Below are 25614 nucleotides of genomic sequence, written 5' to 3'. Positions count from 1 at the left end.
CTACACAAATCATCTACTACCACACAAATTGCCTTCCTCTCATCCTGACCTTCCCCTTGAGAGACGCCCAAGGAGATTTGGTTGGTCTATTCCAGAAAAGAGTTCATCGGGAGCAGGAAACTGACATATCCTCATATACATCTACATACTGATGAAACAATGACTTGCAATTTTCCACAATGCAATTATTGTGGAAAATTGCAAGTCATTGTTTCATTATGAATCAATTCCACTCCGTCTCGCTTGATTCCTCGAATTTTATACATTTACATACTACCCCGCAAGCATCCTCATTACCTCTTTGTGGCGGTAAAAGCGTGGACACAAGAGCTGTCTTTATGTGTACATGAAAGAGCAAAACAATAATTTTTACGTTAGTAGGGTGATTTCACCACAGCCAAGGTTTATCAAAGTTCATTTTTGTTCGAATGAACAAATTATTTCCATACCAAACCGATCAGGAATCTATGACTCTATTTTCATCGTAAGGGTAAGGTTGTCTACTATAAGTGTAAGGTTATTTTTGCCACGTTACTAAGCAAAGTAGGGTGGTTCAGTGCATTCTAGCGATGTACGAATGTGGTGCACGGGTCACGAATGCAAAAGTTTCGATGCGTTTGATAAGAGAAATTCTGGAGATGGGCAAGTGGAGAAAAGAATGGGAACGAAAGGAACGGCTCGGGACTTTGACATTAACGAAGGAAAGTAATTCAGGAGAATCACTATCCGAGTTGATGATGTTGTAAATTCATTTTAAATCGTTTTTCGGAAGGCAGTCCCCCCTAATATTGATGCCTGTGTCAATAATTGAGTTTTCGTGATTCGATTTGAGGTTATTTTCCACGTCAAACCGATAACACAATCGACTCTCTCGCAGCTCTTGAGAGAACTAGTCCGAGGAAAGTTCTGGAGGAACGACGAGGACGAAGGGCGAGTTGAAAGAGTATGACGATCGTGATCTTTCAAAGCGTCATTAAGTTTTTTCCTCCTCTCTTTCTCCGTTTCTTTGTTTTTCTTGTCCTTAGTCACTCATCCGTCCCTATCGTGGCCCTCAGGGCACTGCTCAGCAACGTATGCAGCGTGGAAATGCAGACGAGACCCAAGGAAAAAATTGAAAATAGCATTGATGCCGCTCTCCCCTCCCTCAAGACAATTTTCTAGGAAAAAGATGCTAAATAAACACACTGGAAGGCAGTCAGTCAACAGATGATACAGGCTTACATAGAGATTAATGGTATCTAAACAACGATAAAGTTAAGAACATGAACGCATTACAGTCACGTAGAGTTATATAACGGCTATGGATCGTGGCACATTTTACAAGTAAATTTTCCGACTTTTTCTTTATTCCTCACGGCTAATGAAAAGCATTTAAGTAAAGCAAAAGAATGGATGACACTAACGATAATCAGAGAACTTTCTTTGTTCCAAGTATTCGGAAAAGATTAATATGGTAACAAGTAGATCTAACAATATGGGAAACTAGTGGAGTTTCACCTTCCACGCTAACGAGGCCACTTTAAAAGAAAAGCAAGCTAAATTAACGCACTGGAAGGAAGTTAGTCTCCTCTTTTTTTGTTAATGACGGCTATTTTCAGAGATTTCCTTTGGTTTAATGCACCGGTGAAATTAAGAATTACGGTTGCGTAGAACTTAATTCCATTAATGTATACTTTTACTGGTGAAGTATATTCTGGCGCATTTTATTACTAATGCTTCTGCCGACAACTCATTTTTTCCTCAGGGAAAAAGTAAAGCATTTTACCCACTATAACCTAATGTTGCTTCTAAGTAACATCAGAAATATGTACATTTTCATCCTTATTCAGGAAAGATTTAAAGCAGGTGTTCATTTGTGCTGTAACGTTTAAAGGCGAAATTTGTAGTCGCCACAATAATTTTGGATAAGTAGAAAATTTCACATTTTTAAATGAGAAGTCTTGAAATTTAATTTATCCCAGAAGCAGCTCTGGATTAGAAAGCCCAGGGGATAAACGGCATAGTCAAAATATAAGTTAATTTTGTTCTCCCATATTCTCAAAACGAGTTCAGATACGTTTTGAAGAATCGCAAAATTCATTTCGTAAGTAGTTCAGATACCAAATATGCAAAATTCAGATATGCAAATATACCAACTTGTATGCACTCGAGGTCTTGTAGTCACAGCTGTAATATAGGTATTTGAAAGACTTCCATTAATTTTTTTCTTGTATAATTATCGTCGTTCTTTCTTTCCACCACTCCTTCTTGGATTGCTTTCATCAGGCCAGCAGGAAGAGCGCTTTGCGCGTAAAAAATACAATTTTATAAAGCAATAACATGAACTTGTTTCTGGGCTACAAAAAAAACTACATGCAAGAAAAAAACCATCAATAAAGCGATAGGTACGCAAAGGGCCGAAAATGTTTAGTTTCATTAAATCACGTTCAAGTACATTCATGAATCCCCTCACAAGCACTACTTTTACCCCTTCCAGGCAAGCAAAAAGGGCAAAACGAACATGGAACATTTCCCCACACCAGGAAAATGTGCTCATGATTACGTCCTCTTGCCATCCTTCGCTATTTCCCATTCTCCCTCGCCCGTTTCGTGTTCTTCGTTCTGGCGAACCAGAGGGAAACGGAAGGAATGAGACGAATGGACGATCTTTTTGATGTAAACACCAGATGTCAATGTGTAGCCGGGACTCTCTCGGAGTCGTGCCCGGGAGTAGGGGAAGGGGTGGGGGGGGGCCAGTTACAGCGTCGTGACCGTGATGACGAGCAGATGGGCGGATAATTTTGTCCCCAGCACATGGTCCGTGCAAATGCGTGCAAAAGGACTGGGATTCACGAGGATCCACGACACATTATTTCGAGTTATGTTTCTCAACTAAAATGGCTATCTTTTCAGTAATACAAAATGCTGCACTCATTCGTAAATCCAAAGAAAAAAGTGCTTGAATATGAGACATGGCATTCAAAAAGTATGGTTAAATTACGTTTTTTTAATCAGGTTTTAAAATAGGAATTACAGTTTTTGGTGGATCAGGTCAAAGGGCATGTTCTAGATTTTAAGAATACTAAATTCAGTTTAATGACATGATAAAATATAACGACGTTTCCATACTTAACAGGATAGTTTCAATTTTAGAAGCTCAATTTTAGATATTGAGTTAGTGCAATCAAATGTGCGAAACAACTAAAAACAATATGACTTCCTTCGCTGTCGAAATTCCTCAAACTCAATACGTCCTCCACCAAGTGTATACAAGAATTTTTTATTTGGTTGTCTGCTTTTCTGCATGCATTCACAGATTTCGATACGTGTAAATCGAAATAATTTCCTTATAATAACTGTTACAAGCTTTGAAATTGAATGCCTTCCAAATTTAGGATTCCGTACGTAAAAATCATCTCAGAGGGAATTTCTTTAGATTTTTGGAGTGGAATTTTAGCAATTCCTGCCAATATTACAAAAACGAGAATGAATTTTAATTAACATTACGTAAGTATAACCGATATAACAGTTTTTTTAATATGAGGGAAGGACCGATATGGAGACTGACCAACTCAGAGTCAACCATGAAATGCAGTTAAACACAGGAATTTATATTAGATTAATTTGAAGCGACATTTAAAAATTAACTTTCACGGAGGAAATTTTTCCATAATGATTATTCTTACGTTGTTAAAATTAAAAAAATACATTTCCAAACCACATACTACAAATTAACCTATTCCGGCTTCTTAGATTTAGTTTCCCTAATCAAAAAAAACTTGTAATACCTATTTTAAAATCAGATTACATTCTATGATTAATAAAAATTTTAAATAATTATGAAAGCTCAAAATTTTGATAAAAATAGGAGAGATAAGTAATTTCTCTGCGACAGTTCTTCTAATTTATGCGAAATGCGTCGTAACCGATAAAGGAAATATAAAAATAAACTTTAATTAACCTATCAGAAGTCTGTGGGGAATGGTGAAATTCCCTTACCCCAAAAATCCAAGAGATAAGGTTTTTTGCATAGGTTAATAATTTAACACTGAAACTCATCATAATCTGTTGGTCATGTGCCAAGGTTATCCCAAATAGAGGCGATACCTAATGAAACTAATATTGTACTATAACTTATAAAATTTAAGTCTTCACCCATTATAAATAAAAATCTTTATTTATTACCAACATTTTAAGGGATTTATTCATTACTGCCGAAGCTGCCATAAGTTTCCGCCATCCATACCCCGCCTTCGTGCCTACATCCTCTTCTTGGGTATATTAAGTCCACGATGCATACTTAGCATTTTCGTAGGGTTTGATATGAATTTATTTTGCCCAACCCATGGGATTCCTGCTTTAAAATTGTGCGACCCATGTTTTCCGACTGTTGTGTGTTCCTGAACGCGTAAACAACTATCAATTACCACCCGACATCGTTCTGCTATTTTTTTATAAATAGAGAATCTGAAATCCGCTCCAAAATTCCTTCCAAATTTCTAAAGCACTCCCTTGAAATACATAACGATTCGCGTTCTCATTAAAAGATATACCTCATTGATTCATTCGTGAAAAAATAGTAACTATTGATGATAAATTTTAAGTGCTGTAATAGACGTGAAATAAAACAACCGAGAAACAGGAGCTACTAAACGATGATCAATCGATTGAGTTTCGTGTGGATATGACGATAATTATAAACATTATTTTTGGCTACTTTTAATGAAGATTATTTTATCCTGATGAATGAAATCTTATGCGAAGAATGGCCGCAATATTCACTCGCATACTATCCCATCTGGGCAGACAGCCGACGCTTATTCAAGATGATCTATTACCCAATACATCATTCTAGTGAACCCAATAGAGCGTACGGATGTGACAACTGATCTAACTTTTCTGGATACCTGAGTGTGTTGCTTTAACTAGCACTCAAATGCTAACATTATGGATTGCATTAGGGTCATGAGGATAAAACACAAATTATACTGTAACTTTTATCTTGGCAATATATCGAGTTCCACAAGAGAAAGGTACGCCTTTTTTGTTTCATGTGGGAGAAAAATCCTTCGTGAATAGTTGCCGCGATATTTACCCGCATGCCTTCCTGTAAAAGCCAACAGTAGTCCTAGAGTTCAAGATTTTTACCGCTTAAAAGTTGCGACTTCACTTTGTGGAAACACGAAAAAAGAAATGAAAATCCATTTTCTACATTCCACACTTGTACTTGTTCCCATTTTCGACAACAGCGTGTCATTATTAGGGTGCAAAAATAATGTTTGGGTAAAACATTTTTTCAAAATCAAGCTTCTAAATAATTATTTTATAGTTCTTTGATGATGACACAATATTGTAGAAACCATGGTGGGTAATGAAGTTTTAGTTTGGAATGTGAAAAGTGAACTTTAATACCCTAGATCCCGTTTTTGACAATAGTGTTTCATTATCAGGGTGTGAAAATATCTTTGGGCAAAAAAATATTTTGGTAAAACCAAGTGCTTCAAAATAAATATTTATTGTACCTTGATGAAGATACAATATTGTATGAAGCCATCAACCGGAATGATGAATTACTTTGGAATGCGTAAAGCGAACTTTAATATACTATATCCCTTTTTTTAAAATATAGTGCCATTATCAGGCTGTGAAAATAATTTTTTGGGCAAAAAAATATTTTGGTAAAACCAAGTGCTTCAAAATAAATATTTATTGTACCTTGATGATGATACAGTATTGTATGAAGCCATCAACCGGAATGATGAATTAGTTTGGAATGCTCAGAGTGAACTTTGATTTCCTAGATCAAAATGCTCCGTAACCCAACACCCCATTCGGGATACCGGGTGAACCAAGGCATGTGACCAGCGCCGCCGGGTGGCTATCGGGAGCTGAGCTGTGTCGGTGGCGGCGTCCCCGGCTCCCTCTTGCCCTTTATGCCCGCGGCGGCGCGTGGTGGTGTCAGAAGGATGGGTCGAGCAAGGGGATGCCGCGGAAATGCCACGCGGAGTTATTCGCGTCCGCGATTTGTCACTGGCGCGAGGGAAGGAGAGGGAAATAATAGCCGCGAGCGATAAAATACGTCAGTCTGTGGCGGGGATCAAGGTGGGAAACGATCCCTCATCTTATTGGACGACTCTCCCCTCGATTTTTGCTCCCGCTACTCCTTTGTTCATTCACACACCCTTCTATTAATCCCTTTTCTGTCCTTCTTGGCCCTCAAAGGCCTCAAGTCTACTTGCTCCATAATTCAGGGGTCGACAATGCCCGCATGCAGCCCGCACAGCTATTAGTTTCCAATAGGATGAAAATTAAAAAGTTAAATTACCTGTTGATTGTGCACTGTGCAGGTCATCTCACTGAAGCGGGGATGTTACGTAATCAAAAGCATTTATTTTATTATAAATAAGATTTTGTCATCATTCAAAATAAACTTTCAATTAAAGATATCAATAAAACGGCATTGAATAAAGCAGTAATCACTAAGTATTTTTTTTTACTTTACTCATGGTTTCATATTTACGTTTTATTGCGTTCATTCTGTATTTTTCGACTGTCGTGGGATTGTGGAAATTTTACTGAACTGTTATCGGGTTTATTTTCACTGATTCAGCGTATACCTACTATCTATTGTAAGGCTTGGGGTGAAATTTCTCGGTGAATATTTTCATCATCTGCGGAGTAACACGGTTAATGCTGATTGTCTTCAGTGGCGCCGACTCCATGGGGCTTGAGGGGACCCGAGCCCCCTAAATAATTCGTTATGGGTGTGAGGAAAAAAGTGTCAGGCTAGTCGATTTTCCCCGGAGTGTCCAGATATCGAGATTAGAGTTCTCAGTGTTCTAATGTTGATCATATGACTCTTCGAAAATGCTTAAAAAACTTAAAACTCACTACTTATAAAATTTCCTGGGGAAAGTTCCCCGGTTTGGGCCCCCCCAATAGTTTTTGTAAGTCGGCGTCCCTGATTGTCTTCCAACCCTTTTCCTCGAAAGCTTTGTGGTCACCGTCATCTTATTAGCCTTTCTTCCCACGGCTCGAGTCCCTCTTCCGACTAACCCACTTGCATCTTCCGCCCCTGCGCTCTAGACAGTGTTCAAGAAAGAGGGGGCCGTTCAAGAATAGAGACGACCTACGGTTAAGTGAGAAACAAGACGTTTCCTCTTTCTCTTTCACTCTCCGAGCAGGCGATGATCAAAAGATCTCTCTATCACCTCACCCTGCAATGGGCATCGGAACAGTTTACATCGAAAATGACAGATTATTGTTCACCAGATTAATATTATTTGTATTCGAAACAGGAAAAAGTTGAAAGCTTGAAAAAAAATTTCTTTTCATTTCAGCACACACTTATCATTCACTTATGATGAAATCCCAAGGGTTTAGCCTGGTTGGGATACTATCAATGAATTTTTATATGACAAGGAGGTCATCCAGGACGCTGAATAAATTCTCGTGGTAAAATTCTCAATCAAATATATTCTATGGTTTGAAATGACTGATTGAGGGGGGTTGGTGGTCCGGGAAATTTTTTTTTAGCTTACTCGGGCGTTATCAAACGTCCTGAAGAAAATTTTGGCACCAAATTTCATAAAAATCTGTCCCTGTGGTGGGCTTTATAAGCACTATGATTACAAGCGTTCATGAGTGGACAATATATATGTAAAATGGCACTTCCCTAACGGGTGTTATGTAGGGCCAGGACAGAAAAAACAGAAACAAATGGCCAAAATCGCATATCCTAATTTTTTTCTCAATGTTCCACCACCTAATTTTTTTCCAATTTACCAGCCGAAAGGTATTTAAAAACACCACCGGAAAACATTTTTCCTTTGTGGCCCTCTCAAAAATATTTTATAAAAACACGCGGTAGAAATTTTCAAATCAACGCCATTTCTAATTGCCTGAGTGAAAATTCTTGAAAACTAATAGGCATCTGCTCTATTAAAAAATCTTTTAATTTCCGAAACCGCATTAAAAATATGCTTTCTAGTCCGAGATATAAAAAAAACAGTAAAAATCGTATTTTCGAGCGAGCCGGCCCTTGAGAGCCTCTAGCGGGCTGGAAGTGTGGGGAGGTTAGTCCTATTTGATCCCAAATCTTATGCCCTTAGTACGGGAAAAATCCCGGTCCAGCTATGCCCTTTCCAGTTTTATTTTTTGTTTCAGGTATTTCTAAAACATTTCTCCCACTTTTGCTCAAACGTCGTAAGAAATAAATAGCGAAAAAACAAGAAATAAAGAGCCTTTGTAAAAAATTTCATCTGAAAATTATGAAAAGTACCTGAGAGAATCTTCATTTATTTATCGTCCGTCGATGAAATTAAAACAGAAATATATGCTCTGACATTTTCATGACAATGACATCTCCGAGGAATACTTATCCGTAAGGATCACAGACACGTGTAGATTACATGGATGAAAATAAGTGCAGGTGGACTGCGTGAGGAGAATGGTAGAGTCGCTTCAAGACTGGACGGAGCAGAGGTAGAGAGAGGTTCGACACTTCGACAGCTATTTTGTCTGGCGATACGGATTGAGGGTTCGGTGTCACCAACTCCTCGCCAATCACCGCATTTCCTTCGGCGCTAGGGTAGCAACTGGATACACTCCCGATGTTTCCGAATTTCGGTATAGATTACCATGCAGTTCACCACATGATGGAGGTTCTCCCAGTCTCTAAGCAACGAACTCGTCCAGAATTTGATACAACCAAAAATATCTGGGCGGAGAGACTGAAAACCAATTCTAGTAGTGTCTCTGGAGCCGTTAAAATAACCATTTTAAAAATTAAAAAGTGTTGCATAATTTGCTATGTTAAAGTTTACTTTTTTCGTTTACTTTTAAGGTTAATGACGTGCATTACGTCACCAGAATAAGTTAAACATCCCATCCGACGCGACGGTCGGAATGCTGTAGATATTTGAAGTGCTCTCCACAAAGTACTGAAGTAGAGATTGGACGGTCTCAAAAAAAATCTACGCCACCGCCGGGACTAGAACCCAGGCCCACGGTGTGGTATGCCTATCCTCTAACCATCACAACAATCCGAACACCCTCGGGCATGGAACGTTAACTCAAATAAATATTTTATTTGAGCGTATCGATAAAAATTGTTAACGTGAAGCAAATGATCCGTTGAGGAGACATTCACGCAAACGATATTTGAAAGATGGAATCCACATTTAAGGTCATTTTCTCCATAGGAAGAAGCAGGTACAGAAGGGTGGAGGAAAATTCAGTGAGCATTGGTCTGCTCAACGCTGAAGCGAGGAAAAATTTACCTCAATTTCAAGTAAAATGTCCCGTAAAAAGTCGGATACATTTTTAAAAAAGTGACTCGATAGCCTAAGATTCTTGTGAAAATCCGTTCGAGCTTCAGTCCGTGAAATTTGCAGACCTTAGATTGTACGTGTAAAATTACATTATTAGAGTAAATTCTCCCCTCCCAAATTCCACCTTCATTTTAATGTACGGCGATAAGACTAATTCCCCTTCACCCATTTAAAATCTTACTCTCTTCCTCCGACTTCCTCGCATTCCTAACCACTAATAGGGCTTGAGCATCCTCCCCCGTCTTTCCTCTCCCGTTGTTCCTCCACCAGGGCAAATATCTACTATGGCACATACCCCTTACGAAGAGGCTATAATGCAAGAGAAACATGAACCCTTCAAATCATTTTAAATTTTAATACTTACGATAGTGAAAATATTTTATAAAAAATAATGGCCATTAAAAATACTAAAATATGCATAAAAATAAATGGCCGATATATTGATAACTATAAGTAAGTTTCTCCTCTCGTAATAAAAACCCAAATGGTAATTTCCACACTATTTAATTCAACACTTAACGACCGACCATAGTTTCAACACTTTTTGTCCTTTGAAGGACCTTGAAAATGACAAAAATTGTTGAAACCATGGCCGGTCGTTGAGTCTTGAATTAAGTAGTGTGGAAATTACCATTTGTGTTTTTATCATGGATAAAGCAAAATTCCACAAAATCAAGCCTGAAACGATTTTATACGTTTCTCCTCTCCAGTGCACATTGTTAAAAATTCTACAGAAAAAGAGTAGAATATCATTCTGCGTCTTACTTCATTAAATCTTAGAATTTTTTTCTTCTAAATATCTACTTGCTCCAAGCACTCTCGCATGTGATTTATCGATGCATCAATATCATGGAGCCCATGTTTTAAATTAGGTTTTTACAATAGCGGTTAAATGTGGACAACAAATGTTCGAGGGTGTTAGGATTGTTGTGATGGTTAGAGGGTAAGCTTACATTCCCTTGGGCCTGGGTTCAAGTCCCGGCGGTGGCTGATATTTTCTTGAGACTGTCCGATCTCTACTTCAGAACTTTACTTCAAATACCTATAGCATTCCGTCCGTCGCGTCGGATGGGACATTAAGCCGTTGTTCCCTTGGCTCCTTTCATCTACATCTATATAATACCCCGCAAGCCGCCTAAAAGGCGTGTGGCAGGGGGTGTTAGGACACCAGCCATTTACAGTTAAAAAAAAAAAAAATGAAGTGCTCTAACGAGGTTGGTACTAGCGTTTATTAAAGTCCTTTATGGTTCGGGGGAAAAAAGAATTCCTATATCTATCCGTTCGGCAAAGCATCTCTCTTAATTTATCGCTTCTATCGGACCTGGAAATATAGTATGACACTAATATTATGTTAGGAGGAGATTAGAGGTTAATATTATGCCCTTTCGCTAAGAGCAGGTCAAAGACGACGCCAGGTTTCTCTCTACCTTTCTTTCCTTACGGTGCAAATGACCTTGGCGTTTGGTCGTCACTTAAAAATACCGTACCGATAGCTTTTCAATGGTTTATAACATCAGACGTTTGTTTTTTTCCAAAAAAAACTTATTCTCTTCAAAATACAGTTTTCTTCATTATCTCACTCCTTCGAGCAACTTTCCTTTTTCCTCTCCTCCGGCAACTACTCCCTAACGACGTTAAATATCAACATTTAATAAACAATAACAACAAATCATGTATCAATAAATACTAGCAGTATATAAATATCAAATGTTACAGCATAAACTGATTTTAGTGCCTTAAAAAGCCAATTTCCCCTAGCAGCGAAGCGTCGGGGTTCGGGTCACGAAGCACTGACGACATCAACCATTAATGAATGAACTCTCACGACCACCGCCCCAAAATCGTAAAGAATTCATGAATGGCTGGCACATGTTGACACGGAAAAAAATATATACAGGGACACTGCTGAGGAAATGAGTGTAAAAAGAAAGACGCGCGCACTATCTGGCGGCTTCCATGAAAGATAAGGAATAGATTAAGAGGCCACCGCACGAAACAGTGATGACGGTCGTCACTTTCCCCTTTAAGTTCCTCCTTTTTTATCAGGCTTTATGCCTTTGTCATCAAAAAAGGGGAAGAAAAAGGTGCCACTTGGGTGGCAGGATAACAAACAAAAAACTACTGTAGGTCATTGGTGCCATTACGAATACGTAGATGGGCTGGTGATAGAAGATGTGTGAATGGGAAGGGATGGAGAGATATCTAACGTCCTTTTTAGTATGACCTTAATGAAATGCTCCAAGAGGGCCTTAGTTTAATGTCCCATCTGACGGATGGGATGCTAGGCATGAAATGTCAGCAAATAGCGCTAAGTCATCCTGAAGTATCCTCATAGGTTAAACTGACCCAGTTATATGAAATACTATATCAATTTATAAGCATAAAAAGATTCTGATTTTTCCGAAATCAATAGAGTTTGACACCGTTTCACCGATTAAAATGAAATTTATCAAATGTATGTACCTATGTAGTTTTACTCGTCAGTTTAGATTTCGCGAACGATTTGTAGTTTTCTAGACATCACGTTATCAGCTCAAACATCTTACATTCCCCTTTGATGTCAAAAATAGCAGGTTTCCATAAAACCATTAATATTAATACCAAATAGTCGTAGTGATTGTGGTAATGATTATTAATAGCGAGTCAATTTTAAATTTAATATCCAAACTAATATTTGCCTATATTTCATGATGAACATGAGGTGAGCAGATATATTCTCCCTTGTTACAGAAATAAATTCTATTGAAAAAGCATAAGAATATTTTTTAGCAGAAAATAGAATTCCGTCAGAGTCCTACAATTTTGTTTCTTCAAAATACTTTTGTAAAGAAATTGTTATTCGTAAGCCGCTTCTCTTATGCCTTGGCCATATGATCTGTGTCAAAACATATCAGTTTTTTTCATGATGTAGCCTTCACTTCCCTTCGAAGAAAAGTAAGTGACAGCTCCGAATGAGTTACATAGGACAGGTTATAAAGGATGTAAAAGTGAAGAAATTGGTACGTCGCTATGAAAAGGCTAGCGGATAGGAAAGAGGATGGATAGCTGCGTCAAACCAATCTTAGGATTCACTATTACAATCCATTTTAGGGTGTATGTCTACGTGCTTGATATTTAAACTCGACGTTTCGTACCTGCTGCTGAGAACGTCGAGTTTAAATATGAGCACACAAACGTACAACTGAAAATGGATTATAATTGTGCATCTAATCGCTGCGGAAACCTTAAAACCAATCTTAGGGTTGTTGACCAGTGATTATAATGAGCACCCACTACCATAAACCACTAACTCAATAGATTAGTATACTCAATGGACTGGTATTGGTATTGTATTGGTATTGGATCCCAAATTGCTAAACCATATTAGGGCCTATATCGTAAACAGTTTGCATCAAAATTCGACATCCTCTGCCATTCCCCAGGCAATGGAGAAACTGGAATTCTTAAGCCATTTCCCTCCCTTTATCCACGTCCTTCTCCACCCAGGGCTCACCCCCTTCGGCCGTGTATTATATTCACCCTCTATCTCTGGTATATATCCCCTTCCTACACTGCTCATAACGCCCGACGCGCCGTTCCCACACAAGCCAAAGCGAAAGGCGGCCAACCCTTCCCCACGTGGGCCGCACATGTGCTGAACAACCCATACTCCGGCAAACCCCTCACCCAACCACCTCCTCCTCTGTAGAGCACAAACCCCAAACCACAGCCACAATGCCGCTCACTCTTCGCTCCCCGCACATAATATCAGTGTCCTACCCCTCCATTCCTCCTGTCTCGATGGTCCTTTTTCCAGGATCTCCATCATCTTCACTCCTTCAAGGCAACACATAGACCCCACAACGATCCCCCGTACTTTTCCTCCAAGTTGAAAGGGACGCGTGACGAGACTGTCAAATTTGATAGAGATATTGACTCCAGAGACCAGTAGAGAAATTTTCGTCGGATGACGAAAGGAAATGCTTTCCGTCTTTTCACTAGGTCAGAGCGTTGTGAGCGTGTGTCGGTCGAAATTAAAAATTTATGGAGGAGGTTTGGTCATATAAAAATCTTACCAGACTTGGATACGAAATTCTGGGACGGATGCATTGAAGATGCTTTAACCATGGAGCGAGACGTGGGTTATATAAATGCTGTGGAAAAGTGCTACCATTTATTATTTAAAAATTAGGTTGAAGATTAATTAGTGAAGTTTTTATTTTACCCTTTGGAATAAAATTTCGAATTTTATAATTTCCAAGCCAATTATTCAATAGATATTTTAATTAGCATTTAATTTTGATCACTAAAATTTTTAGTAGCGGAAGGAATAGGATGATATACTTCACATAAAATTGAGCCCCTTCATATTTGCAATTTTTCTAGAGTAATAATTATTTTATATTAAAACAGTAGTAAACTATAATGATAGCCTCAGTTCAAAGACTTTGAGTCAAGTTTCCATTACTTACATGTATTTAATCCCTGTAATCCCTTATTTTAACTTAAAAAATGACATCTTTGATGCGAAATAGATTGCTCTACGCCAATGCGATGGAAAGTTACAATTCCGAAGGAAATCTGACTTTTTATACCTGATCTCACCAAGAAAATTTGAAATCATGAGATATTGGTACTACAGAATAATATGTATGAAAAGGTAAAGAGTAATCCACACCTCCACACACACCTTGTCCTAACATATATATTTAGATTTCCTGCTTTCCTTTTATTCTAGTTGTCATACACCCATACCTATATTAATTTCAAATATACTAACCAATTTGTCATACTAATTTTTTGTACGGTTTGGGCGGGCGATTCAAAATCTAATTGCAAAACAAGTAAATAACTTGAAATATTTTACTAATGGGATAAAATTATACGCTTGAAACTAATTTCGGTGAGTTATCGCTGGAAAATATGACAAACATAAGGGAAATAATATAAATTTGGAATATAATTCAAAATTAATGGTAGAAACAAAACTTATGAACCGCTGAAGCATGTATGTAGTACCTACCTACTGAATATTTTTATACCTTCCTTGTCCGCCACTGATGAGGCAGATGGATATTTCATTTGCGGCATTTTATCAAAACCTATTTTTCAAATTATGCTCATATTTTCATTTTACTTCAATGCACAATAATTCACTCTTTAAAAATTTCACTCATTAAGCTTTGTCAATTCGACAGCGTTCCATGCATCAATCATGATGCGACGGATTATAAAGCCCATTTTTCACCCAAAACGAAGGCTATGGCTACTGAGTCCCATTTTAAACATATGGTGCGTCCTAAATTACAAAAGTCGCTTCAAGTAATTTGATTATTTAGTTGTTAAAATGTCAGCCGATCGGTTAAGACCTTAGATGGTCGATGGGCAAAGTGAGATGAGGATTTCTATTCGTTTTTACGAATTTATAGCTTAATTGTTTCGCATTTCCTACAGTGTCTATCGCAGAAATTGAGCTTTTGTTGACGACGACAATCAACTTTACGCTTTAAATAGTATAGTCAAAGTACGCAAAATGATTGCAGTGGCGATACTTGACGTAATTCTGCAAAACGATGTCTGGCGATAATATTAGCTTTCAAATTCGGGTGACGATAGTGAAAAACGATAAAACTGAGTGGTAGATTTTGAGAAATACTTCACTACGAGCACTATTTAACTGAGAATGTAATATTATTTTAATACTCTAAACAGCAGGTTTCTTCGCATTACTTACTTGCGGCTGAACATACACATTCTCATGAGATTCGTCCATTATCGTAAATCGTGCGTCATTTGTTTCCAGTACGGTGCATAAACGGATTTATTTTTCGTTGAATTTTAAATTCAATACATAAAAACGTGAAATTGTTTTACTGGAAACAGTTTTTCATGGTAAAATAGAAGTACGATACATTATCCAAACAAGAAAAAATTTCTCCGAATCTACCCATCCCACTCTGCCTCAACCGAAGGGGTCCATGGCAGCGCTTCACATTGGTCGTATAGGTTTAAATGTCCAGATGATCTAAATCGTCGGCGGGGATATAGTGGCAGTTAGTTCTAGTTTTTTTTGCTCGTGAGGTCTCTCGACTCCGGCGGTTTCTGCGGCAGAAACGGTTGAAACGTACGAAGGAATAATCCTTTGAGGAGCGGGGAACCATGGAGGAAGCGAGGGCAGTGTACAAGGGAGAGAGTCAGGAGTGGCTGATAAAAAAAACTGCTGCCCGGGAGACCAGATGCGCCCGCATATGCCCAAGGCCTACAAAATATGCATTCACTGAACAAATTTTCGAATAGAGCTCCCTCGAGCATATTATCTTAAGATTTGAAGAAGTTTACGAAAAAAATTTTCAGCATTAGGAGGAACAACGAAGTGCTTGACATGGTGGGTGAGGAGAGAGGGTTTAAGACACGGTCTCCGGCGTTACTTTGTGAAATTGCTTCATCATAAAATAAAAATACTTTGTCCAATTTCACACTTTATTATAAATAGTACAACCCGGGTTTCTGCGATTAGCCTGATGATAGCATGATATGCAGAAACCCGGGTCGTACTATTTAAAATAAAGTGTGGAATAGAACAAAGTACTTTTATTTTATGAGAGAAGGTCTCTTGATGGGATAGAAAGGAGGCAGAAGATTTTGATAGAGAGAGTACTTTGCGGGAAGGGCACGTTGAAAGCGGTGTTAGATAGTAGAATGGTGGGTAAACGAGGGAGAGGAAGGAATTGAAAAGGATTTTTAGATAGAATGAAAGGGAATACACCATATTATGAATTGAAGAGGGAAATACATAAAGGGAGGAGAGACTGCCAGAATACTTCTTACAAACTCCATGGAAACCTACCTTAATCGGTGGAGTATTTTAATAAATAAATAATCGAAGGGCTATTTCTTCAGTTTCAGCTAAAAAATCCTCATATCATCTCGTTTTGTCCAATTTAATTTCCTTACATTTTACATTACGTACTGCATACGCCAGAAGTTTTTCGGTAATAATTTATTAGGTACCAACTTTCCGTGTGATCGGGGCGGTAAAATAAACGACCCCAGTGATTAAATCATGATAAATAGCTTAAGAAATCATTAGCCCCGGAATTTTCTACAGATTTTGACAAACTGACTGCTCAGCCAACGGCGACGGTTATCAAAAGATTGCATTTATAAGCATATTATCGTGAAATCGAAATAAAATTATTCAATACGTGAAAGAACCTAAACACACCTATTTCATTTATAAAAACTTCGTAAAAACGCACGATCTAACAGTCGTAATGTGTGCAACAAGTTTCTCCTACAATTTCAATCCTGCTATAATATCATCAAAACATCAATAGACATGGAATGGACCACTTTGGAATGGATTAGTTGTTATAGGTTTTTCTCGTAGTGAAACTTGACTCAAATTTAAAGAATTTTATAAGTACTTCATTCATTATTTGTACAGAGTAGTGATTAGCAACATTCCTAATATGTTGGTCCTATACTCATATGAATTACTGCCATTTAGATCTGAAAATAACAGTAGGATAATATTTTGTAAATATCGATGATAATAAATACTTTGTAATTCTAATATTCAATGATAACCATTCATTAACACATTTATTATTGCTAGAGGTTTCATTATCAATAGGGATAGCTTCACATCATGAGCACTAAAATAAAAGGCACTTTGCACTTTCCACACTTATTTTAATACTCGGCAACAGGTTTCGACGTCTTCTACGTCATTCTCAAGCGCAGTGACGTAGAAAACGTCGAAATCGGTTGCCGAGTATTAATATAAGTTTGGCAAGAACAAAGTGCCTTTTATTTTAGTACGCATAACTTCTACAAAGTTAATTCACCCACCATCAACTTCATTCACATCATGAGACCCGATGTGATGACGAAAACAGTCGCATTAAGATAGGCAGAGAAAAAGAACGGAAATGGGAGACATAGGGTGATATGTATTGACCACGTGACGACAAGGAAGTAAAACTAAAGAAGCATTGCAAAATAGAAGCCGATAGAAATGAGGGGAACTACATCAAACCAATCTTCGGATTACTACCTATTGATGATGATGATGATGATCAGGAATGACTCTTTATTCTTTAAAATTAAGGAGTGACTATTCGAGACTCAAATCGCCGGTGGTGGCGCTAACGTAATTTGCCAAAATGGCCGACGCATCGAGGATAGTGTTGTGATGATTACATTGCTGAAATTGGATGAATCGTGTAGCCACTTCAAAAAAAAGGGGAAAATGTCAAGGAAGATCTTTCTTTGTTTTGAGCAGGTATGTCGAGCGACCTTATGTATGACCTTGGGGTAACGACAATTTGAAAAAGAGAAACGGAAATTAATAAATTATGCCTGAAATATGCGCTACTTGCTCACGGCGAATACTCAAAGGGTTCGAAATGACCATTAACTCGTGACTCCAATAATGAAACACTATTCTTAGCACGGTAGAAAATAAAAATTGTAACACGTTGGGTAAGTACCTTAAATGCTTTAAACCTGCAGACAACTGTCAGAGTAAATGATGATTTGTAGCAATTAATGGAAACCAAATGGAAACCAAATTAATATGAATGCATAAAATCTATTACTTACGACGTTAAGATTGGCTAATACCAACAAAATAACAAGAGAAATCAGAAAATATCTAGCAATGCCAATGCCATGTCGATGTGGTTTCCTAAGGCAATTTTCTTGGTATCCTCGGAGCTCTACTTCGGAATTTGGCCGATAGTTAGCGTGTTGCTTATCTGGAACTCCCGAATTACTAAAATCCTCAACGAGACATTCCGCTGTTTCTTGAATCATTAATTATAGGATTTTATTATTTTCTGTGAAACCTCATATTTTCCGCATTAAAAAAAATAATTTCAAGCTTTATGGCTCCTTAACACATCTCTCCCTCTCTCTCTAGTAATTGCTCAATTGTGGCGATCGGCAAGCATAGATAAAGCCTTTCCCCGCGACTTCATTTTTTTATAAAGGAAGCTCCATCTCAGCTCGCCAGGGAATGGAAATTGCTATGAGTGACGGGTGGCGTCACAGAGGAGACAGTGGAAGGGAGTTATACATGGAGAAGCGTTTTGAAAATCCTTAAAGAGTGTCAGCAACGATGACGGAGATTAGCCTCGGGGAGCTGAGTTTTATCTCGCTGTCACATTGGAAACTTTCCCTTCTTCACTTTCCCCTCAACTAGTGATTTGAGCTAAATAAATACCAAGTGTCTGGGGTATTTAAATAGGTATTTAACCCAATATATCCATGGCCTGAGTAAATACGGAAACCTTCAATACTTAGCTATTCATCTTCAATGTGAAACCAGCATTATATGATTAGTAATATAAAAATAACCAAAATTTGAGATTAATGAAATCAGTTCTAGACTATTTTTAAATCTACGAAATCAAGTTCAATCTTCAGTTTATGGCTAATGAGTAGGTATCATTGTCGTTATGTAATTTAACTGATTGGCTTTCGTATATCGTAGTGAGAACCGAGATTGAGATACTAAGAACTCAAGTGGATTTCCTAGTTAAATCTATCCTCAAAGTAAGAATGTACCAACTAACCTATTGCAATGCAATAAGATGTATAGATATATAGATAAGGACTGATGGTATCGACTTTTGGAAAATAATTTTTTGCCTAAAATTACGACGAAATTTAAGGTTAAAGCTCTGAGGAAAGCTCACAAGGAAAATTTTACCGGATATGCACTTTTTCTTCAACCGAATTTGAAGTCAGGATGTCGATGACAACATAGCCAACGGGCCAGAATTTTCGATCCCTGCGGGACAAAAAAATCTATTTTTCAGGTATCGAGTTCTGAAATAACTCAAAGTAGCTTCTTTCAAGCTCAGGAGCAAAAAAACAAGGAAAATATCTTGCAGAAGATCTTCACTTCGCACAATGAGTCCATAGTTTAGAAAAAACAGCAAATTTTATTTTTAAGCTTAAACCATTCAGGCAGCATTTCATTACGTCTAGATGCGTCAGATTACTCGGTCTTAGCTTTCTGGTGGAAGGAATATTAAAGTAAAAACATTTAAGCATCGGTTCGAGTTCCCACATTGGTTCGAGACTTTTCGACTTTAGTGAAAAATCTCTGGAAAACCCTTCATAAACGTGAGCACTTAGACCAATAACTTTTAAAGGTAAGTAAAATTATCTTATTTTATGGGACTTTTCAAATACTTATTACCGTTTATATTTGATTTTCAAGGTTTCAAGGTTTATAGCTTAGAATAGTATTCAAATCCTTTGAATGTGTACTCAGCTGCACCTACTTAAATAATTACTTGAAGATTGGGCTCCTCGGAAGCCCAATCCTAAGGAAAGAGCTGGATTAAACTCCTAAATATGTCTTGAGCGCATCAAATGCTACAACGTGGGCAAAATAACAGGTGTAGGTACATCTTGTCTCACCGAAAACTTTAAGCAAAAGATATAAACATTTTCATGGTAATTTATCTCTAGTAGCGCCATCGCTAATTTTACAAGACATTGGCAAACTTAAAATATTTATAGCATCTAATATCTTGCGTCTTCCATGGAACATAAAATTTTGCGATCTGCTGATAAGTGAACTTACTGATTCCTGATTACGTAAATATCATGAGGTCCCTGCTTATACTATTAAAATTTTACATATACCAAGGATGAAATTCGCCATCGGCTAAGCCGAATATTTTTTCATGTAAGTTTATTTTATTGGATACCACCGCGAATTGAAAAGAAACCACTAATGTTAAACTTAGCTCCTTGAAACGCACCGAAATTTCAGCGTTTCACACAGACGAAAATATACCGTAAGTTTCTACAAAAATCTATACTCATATTAAATGCATTATGAAAATGGTAAAATGAAAATATTTTTGGCTAAGCCGATGGCGAGCTTCATCCTTGGAGTAAATAAATTTACACCCGTGCGCGTCGCTACGCACAACGTCATTTATTTCAGGTACTGCTATTAGAAATAAATACAAGAAAAGTTTTTTTTCGAGTATCCTAATACATGTAACTAAAACGACGCGTCTCTTTATCTACATGTGCTAAGGTACGTCGCGACGTTAAATAATACATTAGGTGTTTTGGTCGTGGAATCTATGTGGGCGAGTAATTGGATGACCGACATGGAGAAGGAGAAGTGGGACAATGACAGAGAGGGGTGTTGGAGAAGGAAGCAACCAGTCAGGAATAAAGGAAAGTGGGAGGATGAGTGAGAGGTGGAGAAACGTGAGATGCCTCCATGGAGGAAGGCCTTCTGCGAGGCGGACGACGACGAGGAGGAGGTCGAGAGAAAAAAGCGAAAGAGAGACACGGAATTTTGACAAATGACGCGCGAATTTCATCCGGGCGAGCAGGGGGAAGAATTTCAAAACTTGGGGGTCTTATAAATAAATCGAGATCTCGTGGGGACGAAAATACACGCTATTTTAGAATCAGTCTGGTTTTTTTTTCTTCGTCTCCACGTGTGGAGTTTGTTTTTCGTGGGAGGAAGACAAAATCGTGCACGACTAGTGACGAAGTGTCCTTCACTTTTGACGACCATCATCATGGTGAATTCGTACTTCAATAGAAAAATAGGTATCTACTGCATTTCATGCAAGAAAAAAAGACGGCTATCATTATTGTTTAATTGGAAAAATAGGTATGTAATGCATCACATACAAGGAAGCAACGTTCATCCTAAATATAAAGCTGTGGGAACACCAAATTTTCGGTTCGAGTCGAGTGGAGCGATGGGAAACCTCGACAAGCTGACTCGAGTTTTGAAATATTGGCCGAGTCGAGATTTTCTTCCACTCGACTCGATTTTAATTTTGAATTGCTCGCACAGCGCTCCTCATTTAAGTTTAAGAACCAACCATGTATTAATTATTGAGGGGTTTGCCTTTCTATTATGATTCATAAAAAGTAATTTTGACCCAGATTAATGAAATAGAAAAGGCATTCTCTGAGTGATAAATTTCACTCTTCCTACGTTGTGTAAAAAGGTGATATTTTCATCCCGAAATTTTTAATATTTACAATGGTTTTCTTCAAATTTCGATATTTTATAATAATTTACTAGAAACAAAAACACCATAGCCAAAGATTCAATTCCTTCTCTCTCCTCCATAAGGTAATAGGCTTCTGTGCAAGTTATTGAAGTATGTTTTCAATACTTCAGCGAATTGAAAAGAAAAAACTAATGTTAAACTTAGCTCCTTGAAACTCACCGAAATTTTAGTGTTTCACACGGACAAAAATTTTAAGTTTCTACAAAAATCTATAGTTATGTTAAATGAAATATTTTTTTTTAATCTAGATATCGTATTTCATAAAGAGTGATCTAAGGTTTAAACGCGTGCGCTCATAATTTTCTTGTCGATAGTAGGTCGCCTTTTCTTATGCATCGCCGTTTGGTAGAGCACGCTGACGCTCCTGAGAAACCTACTTTTCACCTATTTTGAGCGAAAGAAATCTCACCACTCATGCGCCTGCATAGGGTATTGAACACGGGCCCCCAACGCGTAATAACATACTATATTAACCAGGCTAATCGGTTGCCATGATAAAATTATTAAAAACACGTTTATTAATTATTTTTCACATTACTCAACCAAATTCTTGAAATATGAATAAGGTATGACTGCAGTTTTCATTCGTAAACTTAAGAGAGGATAATATAATAATAATAATAAATAACTCATTTATTGTTCTAGGAGTGAACTCCTTTGGAACATAGAAATTATATACAGCGGTGCGCAAGACAATTATTATGGTAATAAACCAATCAGAAAACAAATATGAGAAGTGGTCATATGCATGGCCAACAATAGATATATACAATGTTATCATTTAACAATGGACTGGAAAAGAACTGAATTTCTTTTTCTAACAGAAACACATATGGTGATACACGCAATTGAAGTACGTAGGATCTGAGTATCAATATCTGGTGAAAATACGCAAAGTGGAGCATGAATCTGGCCTTGCATGACGACTCCACGATATAGTCGCTAAGTATGAGATTTGAAAGAGAGCGTACCGCGTCGGAAACAACATACACGAGAGTGAGGAAAGAGGCAACCCCCCCAGACCACCGCACTAACACTGCAGCGGTGCTTAAGCGGGAGACTGAGTAGCATCTCCTCGCCCGGAGACGGCCACTTTAAATCAAGAAGCCCTTGTTTTGACTTGCCACATCCGGAATCCAGTACTGCCGCTGCAGCGCCATCCACAGGACTACCCTATACCCCAACCGCCTTCCCCATACCCCTCATCCCCATCTCGTCACCCTGGTTCCCACCGTCTTCGCAAGGGGGCTAGGACCCTTGAGGATTCAAAGGGGCCAAGGAGAGGAGGCGGCACCCTTGCCTTCTCAAAGGCTCCTCAAGCCTCTGTGAGGCAAGAGCCATAAGAGTTCCCCCACGCGCTGCAAAATGACTCCCTTTAAGCCCCCTCAAGCACGCCTATCCCATACTCTCCGGAAAGTGATCCTGCGTCTCACCTCACGAGACGACACCTTAAACCCCGGCCTCCCAAGCAACCATTCACCGGGTTCTAGACACCGGAGATCAGTGGCGTAGCCACGGGGGGCGGTTTTCCGGGTTACAACCCCTCCCCCATCCCCCGCATTGATCCTTTAAAAGAAGCGCCAAAAACGAGTTAGAAGATGGCCTCAATAAATATAACGATAGTATATATACTGTTCCTGAGTACTAAAAATCACCTTTTCAGCATCAAAAATCCCAAATTTTTCCTTTGGACGGGACCCCTCTTTGCCCTGGGGTGTTTTCCGGCAATACCCCGAAATCTCCCTTAAATCCCCTCCATTTTACCCATTCGTTCTTTTTACCAAAGTTATATTGAGTATATAGGGCGGAGAAATTATTACACGAAATTTTAGCCCTGGATAGTTGAAATAATCGATAGCCAGCGGATGAAGACCCAGGGTGGGTCTTTAAAAGGGTACAACGCACGAGGGCCAGGAACCAAGTACCAAAGCGTATCCGACTTGTCATCCTCGGGAGGGGGTGGCGAGGAAGGAACAAAAGGGAGAAAGCGCCGCCGCGTTAGGGAGCCCGCCGACGCCTCCGAGGTGGGGACATTAGGACGAATGGGCCACTATTAGCGAAACCATAATTTGATGTATCTAAGGAAGGGGCAGAGTTTTCTATGGATAAGGAACATCTTTCAATTCTTCCGTAGAAAACCAGTAGCTAGTAGTCGTTAGCCAAAGAATGAGGGCCCAAGGGGGGCCCTTTGAAGGATACAACATACCGGGGCCGGGACCCAGTAATTCAATTGATACGCTCAGTCACCCGGGAAGGGGATGGAATGGGAAGGAAAAAGGAAGGAGGCGCCGCCGCGATAGGAGCCCGTCGACGCCTCTAGGGAGAGGATAGAAGTGGATAGTAAGGGATAGGGACAAACCCGCGTTGTCGTGGGGACAACGGGGCCCACTACTAGCGAAACCATTACTTGATTTACCAACGAAATTGGCAGATTTTTCTATGAGGAGAAAAAGCCTTGGATCATTCCTCGGGAGTAGTCGATAGCCAGTCGAAATCGCACCAGTTTTTAAACTACAGGAAGTTTGAGCCAAGAGCTCCAATTCGCCGCGAGTTTGCCCTGTTGCCGGATGCTCTGGACAAAGGCAAATGCAGACAAACCATCCCAAGTCAATAGTCGCCCAGAGCATGCGGCAACCGGGCAAACTCGCGGCTAATCCGAAAGCTTGGCTCACATATTCTGTAGTTTAAAAACTGGTGCGATTTCGACCTAAAAATGTATTAGTTCGTATTGGCATCGGCTATCCAGGGTTAAAATTTCATAACAAATATTTCTCCACCCTTTATATGTGAATAATATGTACGTGCCTACTCACTCAGTGCTTCAACACGGAGGCTGGTTTGGGTAGGTGAGGTTAGAGCCCAACCTGGACCCAGTCATGGGCGTATGAATTTCATTCATTCATGGCAGGAAGTTCCTCTCCATGGTTCACCTTCTTGATTTTTGTTTGGAGGCGTTCGAAGTCTTCATCGAGGATTTAAACCAGGGACAATTTGATGAGGAGCCAAATGTTCTACAATTAGGCCACCACGTTCCCCAGTGTACATGTACGCATATATCATCTCAATAAACATGTCTTATCTGCACAAAACGTGGTATGATCTAAAGCTATCCGAAGTTAAAGATGTGGGGAGATATATCCGATTGATATATTGGATACATCGTAGGATTTTCCGGCGGGCCTACCGAGTTACCGAAGAGTCCAAGATGAAAGAACGTAAGCGATAATTTCCGAAAAGCTTTCGAATGAAAAAGTGTGGAAATTACGATTTTGTGTTTTTTCATCTTGAATATATCCAACTTTCACCAAATCAGCCAGAAACGATTTTATATCTAAGAGAGATTTATATTCTCAACGAAATTCTTTTTTATGATAACCCCAAGTAATGAAATTAACAAGCTATCCGTAAAAGCCGTAGTCTTCCTTAAACATGACTTCTATGCAATTTTAAAAATTTAAACGCATATCAACAAAAGTGATATAAACGAATTTTATAACGTTCCCAGCAACATTCAGGTTCATTTTAAAAATCCTTCCAAAAATATCGTAACTTCACTCAAGGACTGATTCTGAAAAAATAAAAAGTTATATGAAAGCGTTATGTAATAAATTCTGGTTTATTCAACTAAGTAGTAAATGGTAGTTATAGTTTCTTAAAGTAGAATTTATATCATATGCACATCGTAGGATTTCCGTCATATGATATACCTACAGAGAAACAAGAAGTTAGTTAATTACCTTATACCCGTAAAAAACGAGCACTTCAAATCCTATAAATGTAAAATCCGGGAATAGAATTTCTGACTGAATATAACGTAACATTATAAATATGCAATGGACATCAATAATTTCCTTCTCAATCAACCCGATCAAAGAAAAATAATATTTATTGCAACCCCTCTTAATTTATTTTTTCAGGTTCCATAAAAGAGAAGCCTTCTCTACCCCCACCATTTGTGCGCACTCCATATTTGGCGCAGTTTACGGGTATCTCCCCAAAACAAAATGCTGCCATATTATGTTTAGGGTCGAATGTTAGAAATTAAATTCCATAGAAATAATATCATTAAAAAATTGTGTTAACGAAATCACTGTGGAAAGTTTAAAATTAGTTAATTTGCTCAAATGGTCCTCTGTTTCCCCTGACCCCTCTCTCTGGTTGTCGGTTACAAAACCATTCCTTAATACATCACTGAACCTAGAATGTGCAGTATCTACTGTTATACCTCTCCTAAATAGAATTAAAAAAGT

At 38.5% G+C, this 25614-nt stretch overlaps 1 protein-coding gene across 1 annotated transcript in view; it reads left to right on the top strand.

Annotated features, from left to right (window-relative positions):
• Positions 1 to 25614, top strand: part of LOC124174235 (myoblast determination protein 1 homolog) — a 108585-nt gene that overhangs the window by 25992 nt on the left and 56979 nt on the right. The window lies entirely within an intron of this gene.

This window comes from Ischnura elegans, chromosome 2, assembly GCF_921293095.1.
Source record: "Ischnura elegans chromosome 2, ioIscEleg1.1, whole genome shotgun sequence".
NCBI lineage: Eukaryota > Metazoa > Arthropoda > Insecta > Odonata > Coenagrionidae > Ischnura > Ischnura elegans.
The sequence above is the reverse complement of the archived record's forward strand: the minus strand, read 5'-3'. Positions and strand labels throughout refer to the sequence as shown.